General features: G+C 49.5%; 1 long non-coding RNA gene across 1 annotated transcript; it reads left to right on the forward strand.

The window, feature by feature from the left end:
* The first annotated feature begins 479 nt into the window (after nucleotides 1-479).
* LOC120659592 lies at nucleotides 480-2827 on the forward strand. The gene is made up of 2 exons (XR_005669107.1): nucleotides 480-1565; nucleotides 2131-2827. It is a non-coding gene; the product is annotated as an uncharacterized LOC120659592 (long non-coding RNA).
* Nucleotides 2828-6971: the final 4144 nt, after the last annotated feature.

The raw sequence follows: 6971 nt of genomic DNA on the forward strand, positions 1-6971 counted from the left end.
GGGCGCGACGATGTAACAAACTAACAATGCAGTTCTCATTGTAGGAGAGTTGATGCGCATGGTCACTAATCCTCTTCCTAAAATTATGCCGTATTTGTATAGATTCAGTTGGCAGGTACAGCACATACCGTAGGGCCAATAACTGCCAAGTGGTGAGCCACTAGTGTAGCTGATGAGTAAATCAGTTGCATGGACATTAGTAGAAAGCGAAGGACTCTAACTTATTTATAAAATCTAATGCATCTTGGTACCTTATTGAATGATTGCATTAATGGAACCGCTTTTTGTTAGTTATCCACATAGATGCGCATGCACTGGTATAGTTGTAATATTTGGTCAAGGACATGAATTCAAGAGTGGAGGTATAGTATGTTCTGTGGGGGCATATTCAACTCAGAGCTGAGGCCCAAATAGGGTGAGCAGTGGCGGAACTGGGGGGGGGGGGGGGGGGGGGGCGGCTGGCAGGGGCCATGGCCCCCTCAGCAAAAAGGAAACAGTTGCATATAGTATAATTTGTTGATTAAATTAGATAAAATTCCTATAGAAATCAATGCAAAACTAAAAGAAAGACTTTTTTTTGCTAGAATAGCCTATTTCATCCCCAAACTTTTAGTCAAGGGTCATCTTCATCCCTAAACTTTCAAAATGACCGTTTCAGTCCTCAACCTTTTTTCATGCAGCTTAATTTAGTCCTTCGATCTATATGTGTTGCCACGTTAGCATGCTATGTCAGCATCCAAGTGTTCCTATTTTTTAGCAGCAATATACACTGGTTCACACATATTTAAAGATAACACAACAAAACTTTAACTTGTGTCTGCATGAATTTTTCTCACAAATGGAACTTTTGTATGTGTATAATAAATATATTCGGATCAACTCCCTTCCTTAAAAACTGTTCATTATTTTGGTTTAGTCAGGATGAAACTTTTATGAAGATCAAATTTATAGAAATATTTTTTTTATGAACCATAGCTGACTAGATGTCACAAGGCGTGCCAACATGGCATATTATGTAGGAAGAAGGATTAAATTGAGCCGAATGGAGAAATTTGAGGATTAAAATGGTCATTTTGAAAGTTCATGAATGAAGTTAAGCTTCGGCTGAAAATTTAAGGATGAAATTGACTATTCCATATTATTTATCCGGCCCCCCTTAGTCTTTCTCTCCAGTTCCGCCATTGAGGGTGAGTGTGTAGTTCTCAAGTAATTGTGACTTTTGTACCAGAGAAATCTTCTCTGTCATTAGTCATTACTCTATAGGACGAACCTGAAGTACTTTTGCAGCATTTTGTAATTCTCATTCCTTGTGAGAAAATTACTTATTCTAGAAAGTTGCTATATTATTTGCTGCTTATGAAAATTTCCCGTAACCTTTTATGAATTTGCAGAACATGGTTAACTACTAGTACTTCATGGAGGCCACAGCCTTACTCCCAGACATTGAGAACTTAAACCTGCGCTTAGTAACACGTGGACATGTTGTTGGCACTTGTGTATTCCATATGCTTAAGATTTCTACCAGTATAAGAAGGTTGAATCTGGATATACATGAAGGCATTAAGGTACGCTTCACTTTATCAGCTACCAAATGCTTTGGTGCACTAATGCTTGACTAATGGAAAGTTCAAGGATTAGATTTTATAATTGTATATCTTCATGGTTTATTTCTAGAAGAAATTGTATGCATTCAGAAAGTACAATAAAAAGTTGCAGCTCTACTTTGGCTCCTAATTAAGTGCGTGTGCAGATTTTGCTCACTGGCATCAGGCGTTTAACTAATAACTAATTGTGTGTTTTACATAGAGTCAATACTTAAGATGATGGTGCTCTCATGGTGCCATGCTAAAAGATCTGTTGAATCACTAAGAAGCAAAATTCTTCGATTATACACTATTTTGTAATTGGCAAATTATGTGGAAATTTGTTTCCTGAAATTCTCTGCACGAACTCCTTTCTGCAATTGGCGAACACCAAAGGATATCCTGTTCATCTCCAAATTTGCCATATGTTGTTCAGATATCATCTGTTTAAATCATTTCTGCTTTCTAATGTTGTTCCTGTTGTCATTATCCATTGGAAACTTTATTGAGCAATTAGCTGATCTTATATTAATGTTCCTCATCTCAGGAAGTAGCTGATTGTTCACCGGGTTGTGTTTGTCATCAGCCGCATGACTGGGAAACTAAGGAGCTGCGCTTTAATTCTCTCGAAGAACTGAGAATTTGTGGATTGAGCAGTGCAGATTGTGATTTCGCATTTGTGAAACGACTATTGGGATGGACGCCAGTGCTCAGAACAATTGCTATAAATTTCGATCCTTCAGCCTGTGTCAATGAGGAGCTTTGTAAGGAGCTACTCAGCCTCACTGGGCCAGAGACTTGCATGAAGATTTACTTATATCGCAATGGGGCAAAGGTGATGTATACGCCGGCAGGCTAGGGCAGTCTTAAGGGTAGTATGGCTGTAGCCTTGACATGGGAGTGTTAACCCTAGCTTAACTAGACAGTCATATTAAGTATGGAACTCTGCCAGGGCCTATTCACTGATGTCAGATGTCAGCTGATTTTGGGCAAAATTAGTGAAGAATCACTGTCCAGCACTGTTCATGCATGGAGTTGACAACGATATGGAGCTGACCTCGATGCTTTTGTCTACTGGCTCCGCCCTTGATACTCCGCTTTAGTTCTGGCTTCAAGTGTGGTTTATGGCCGCTGGCCAATGTTATGCATCATGCAACTTAGTATCCTAGAAGAACACCATTTCAGTATGTAGCGTTAGAACAATTGTGCCCCAACATTCAGAATGTTAGTTCAGAGTTGGGCAAGATCTTCCTCTTAATAAAAAATGTGCTCGGCCATGGTCGCGGAAAAAAAAAGTTGGGCAAGATCTTTTCCTTTGCTAAGTTCGCCATCCTGTTTTCATCGTTGGACTAGATTGGCCGCATTATGCACCGCACCTTTTCTTTTTTTTTTTGTGTGTCTTCCAATCTATCTATTCTATCTATATATACTATAAAGATCGAAAACAATTGAAAATCTTTTTTACTCAAACTGGGTCCGTCGTACCCCTCACACTGGACTCGCGTGTCAGGGCTGAAGAGGGTGGGAGGGGTGGAGATCCATAGAAACCGAATGTTAGGAGATGTTTCTGCCAAAATCTATTTTTTTTCTCACCGCGTGACCCATATACCCTCCCGTACCCACTCACGGTCGCCGTTTCGTCTGCTCCACATGGCCTCGGGCCTCTCCGTCGCCGCCGTGGGTCTTCCCTCCTCCGTGCGGCCTCCACCACCACGCCCAGTTCCCGGATCTCTCCATCCAGCTCTCGCAGCGCGCATCCCCTCTCCCGCTCCTCCTCCACTAGCTCATCCAGGCCCCTTCTCCTCCACCCTCGCAGCCACCTCGGCTGCATCTCCCCCGCCATATCCGACTGTAGCTCTGGCGCCGCATCGAAGCCTGCCACAGATGTCATCCAGCTTTCTCCACCGGCCGTTGGCCCCTCCAGCAACAAGCCCACTGGTATCAAGAACTGCCTCAAGGCGAGAGGAACCAGGCCTCGTCGGTTCCAGCTTGATGCTCCGCCGGAGGAGATGACACCGAAGTAGGAGGAAGAAGTAGCGGGAGCGGAACGGGTGGGAGGAGATGAGCCTGGCCGAGAAGGCCGTGGAGCTGTGCGTCGAGGATAAGGTGCTGCTCTTCTAGCTCAACAAGTTTGCCTACGCCTCCATCTTCATTATGGTCAGGCGCCTGGATCCTGTTCCGCTTCGTCGGCCCGTCGCTGGGGCTCTACCAGCGTGGGCAGCTTTTCTTGCATAGTGGTAGTGGATAAGAAGACAAAGATTGGGCAAGAAGATGAGGACCCAAATTTAAGAAAGCGTGGCTGGTTTAATTCGGCAGTATGTGCATTGTTACCACAATTGGAGGAATGGATTGCGCTTGTGCAGTTTTGGAGTAAAAGTTCAATCTTTGTCTGGCAATTTTAAATTGAGGATGCAAAGATCTTGTAGCTTCAAGGCATAGGGTATGTGCATGATAGCTTGATGATTAACATATATATGATCGCTTTCATAGTTTTCTATACTATAAAATGCTTCATTCCAGATTCCGTAAAAGTGAATAACAAACTAGATGAAGACTTCTCTAAATGGGCCATAATTATAGTGATATTTTTCTTTTGAAGTTATAGTGCAATGTTATTTGTTTTATTATGCGAATAGCAAGTATAATTCATCCCTCCCGTCGTTAAGGTTGTTTTCAATATAGGTGCGTGCCACAGCTCATTATGCGTAGGGGCTGAATTCTCGTGCAGTTCGCATGACGTGGCGTTGTGTTTCTGGCCTGTACGAGATTGGGCTGCATGGATCGGATGTGCTCCGTGTGGGTTGGTCTTGGGGTGGGCTTCCAATTCCACAGTCCAACCAAAATGCTGTGGCCTTTCCACCGGCCCGGTCTTGAAAACATTGGCGGTTGGATGTCAATTTTTTGAAAATTTTCAACTGATATTTGAAATTTGAAAGATCGGCTAAAATCTGTCGGTGGCTTGGCGACCTTGGGACCCGAACCCCCAGTTCTCCGCGATGCGCTTCCGAAGGACGCGGCGCCTCACCTGCAGTGGCGGATCCAGGATAATTATTAGGAGGGGCTTTCTTCTATCTCTAGACAGTTTTAACCTCTACTCACAGTATATTTATGTCCAAAAATTGTAGGAGGAGCTTAGAAGGGGCTCCATGAATCCAGCGGCGGTAGGAGGGGCTCGCCCCTCCAGACCCACCGCTGGATCCGCCCCTGCTCACCTGGGCTTAACTGGAGGCTCCGTGTCCGGTGTGTTTGAGAAGCTATGCTGCACCTGTGCTGCGTCCGATTCCACTGCACCTGCGACCTTGGCGACGGCCTCTCGTCGGGCCCGGTGCCCTTTGCTGTATAATTCTCACGTAATTGTCATTTTTGACCATGATTTTCTGAAACAGCTAGCTACTGAAATGGACGGCACTGCTCAAACAATCACCTAAGTCCAAGATGATGTACGAAACCGCGATAGGCTAGTGCGGTTTTAAGGGTGGTTTATCTAACCGAGTATGACTATTGTTGACACGAGTATGATTGCACAGACAAGATTCACTCGGGTTTTCTTCCATTGCTTTTCTAGTGCAAAGGTCTTGAAACCATTGAAAAGAAGCTCAGGTGGTGCAACCTGCTGCAACTGTTGGCTGAAAAAAACTAAAGTATCTGACATGCAAAATTACCTGAAGAACACCAGCTGAAACTCATGGTTTAGCTGTGAATTATGCAGGTATTATATTATATTACTTCATTTACAAAATCTGCACATGGTGATTATACTCTCAACGTTGAATACCAACAGTTAAAATGTAACTTGTCACGGTCTACTCATTCATCAGGATATATAACATGGTTTTTTTAGCAGGTATAGTTTCAGAGACGCCCGCGTCGCTCTCCTCCCGGGGGCGACACGGACGACACCAAGCCACCACCGCCGCCGCCCCTCCCCACCTTCGCCCGCGCCTCGCCGCCGCCTAAGCAGGGCTTCGGAAGCCCGCGTCCCTGCTAGGACGGCGGCGGCGGCGGGGGTGGGGGGGGGCTCTTTCGTCGCGAGAGGGCGCGGTTTGCGCGGATATGGGAGGACGCGCGGGCGAGTGCTAGCGCCGGTTGCCGGCACCCGGGACGATGGCGCGTGGTACTGGCGGCCCGCGAAGTGGAGGCGTTTGGCGGGGTCGTGGGCGGCGGCCGCGGACGGTGGCGCGCGGCTGCGGCCGCGGGCAACGCCAGGCCCTTTCAGGGGTCCTCGCCGGCGCATGTGGCGCCCAGGTGGCTGCGATGCTGGGAGGCCATGGATCCGGCACGGCGTCCGCCGGATCCGGTGGCCGCGGGGCCACAGCGCGCGCGTGGCGGCGGGGCGTCGGCCTGCGGCGGAGGTGGCGATGGCGCACGGCGGCGGCGGCTCGTGGCGGTACATCTAGTGTCCGGGAGACCGGATCCGGCCCTCCTGCGGTCGTGAGACGGCGGGGCGACTGCAGCTTCGACAGTGTGGTCGCGCGTGGGGGTGTGCTGCTGGCTCGACAGCTGCGTGGCGGTGGCGGCGGCGGGGCCACCGGTGGCAAGTTGCTGTCCCCTCATGCCGCGGCAGCTGCAGTGGCTGCGACGTCCCGAGGTGCTGCCCCGCGACGCGTGTGATGGTGAGGCGGTGGCCGCGTGCGACGTGTGGCGGTGGCGGCATGGCCGCGCGGGGGAGGTGCGGCTGGTTGGTGGCTGCGTTCGGGAGTTGGCTGCGGCTGGAAGTGGCACTGCAGCGGCGCAGCGCCCGGGAGGGCCTCCACTGCTGCGGCTCCAGATTCCAGGGCTGAGTGCGTGCGGAGGATGGGATTCTCCGGGCGAAAGTCTTGCTAGCATTCTTGCTGGCGGCGATGGCGACGACGTCTGAGGGCGTCGTTCTCCCTGTAGGGGGCGTCATCAAGGAGCACCATCCGTGTTGCGCGGGTCCTCTAGGTGAAAGCCTTGTCCACTTTTGGACGAGCGACGGCGGCGCCTTCGGTGTCGTCACCTCCTTGGAGGCGTCGTTTTCAGAGACCCATCTCAGCCTGTGGCTTTGCCAGTGTCGTCGTGGTCAGGGGTGGCCCTGCCGGTGGTGCGGCAAGGCGGCTGGTGCAGGTGGTTGGCTCGAAGGGGGTTGCTGAGCCCTCGTGGCGGCGGCCAATATTATGTCGGCAGCCAAGGGTCTTCACTCGGGTGTCGGTTTTCTGGCTGCTTCCAGCGGACCGCGGCGGCTGGCGTTGTTTGGCAATCGCCAGTACGGTGTGGGATAGCGTCGAAGGACGGCGCTCGCAGCAACGACATCGTGGGAAGACTAGGTCCGCAACGGACTGTGACGGGTTGCTCTGCATCGCTCGGCGACTCCGGTATGGTACATCGTCGAAAGGTGACGCGGACGACAACTTGGGTTGCTAGCATGAT

The sequence above is a fragment of the Panicum virgatum genome, chromosome 2N (assembly GCF_016808335.1).
Source record: "Panicum virgatum strain AP13 chromosome 2N, P.virgatum_v5, whole genome shotgun sequence".
Lineage (NCBI taxonomy): Eukaryota > Viridiplantae > Streptophyta > Magnoliopsida > Poales > Poaceae > Panicum > Panicum virgatum.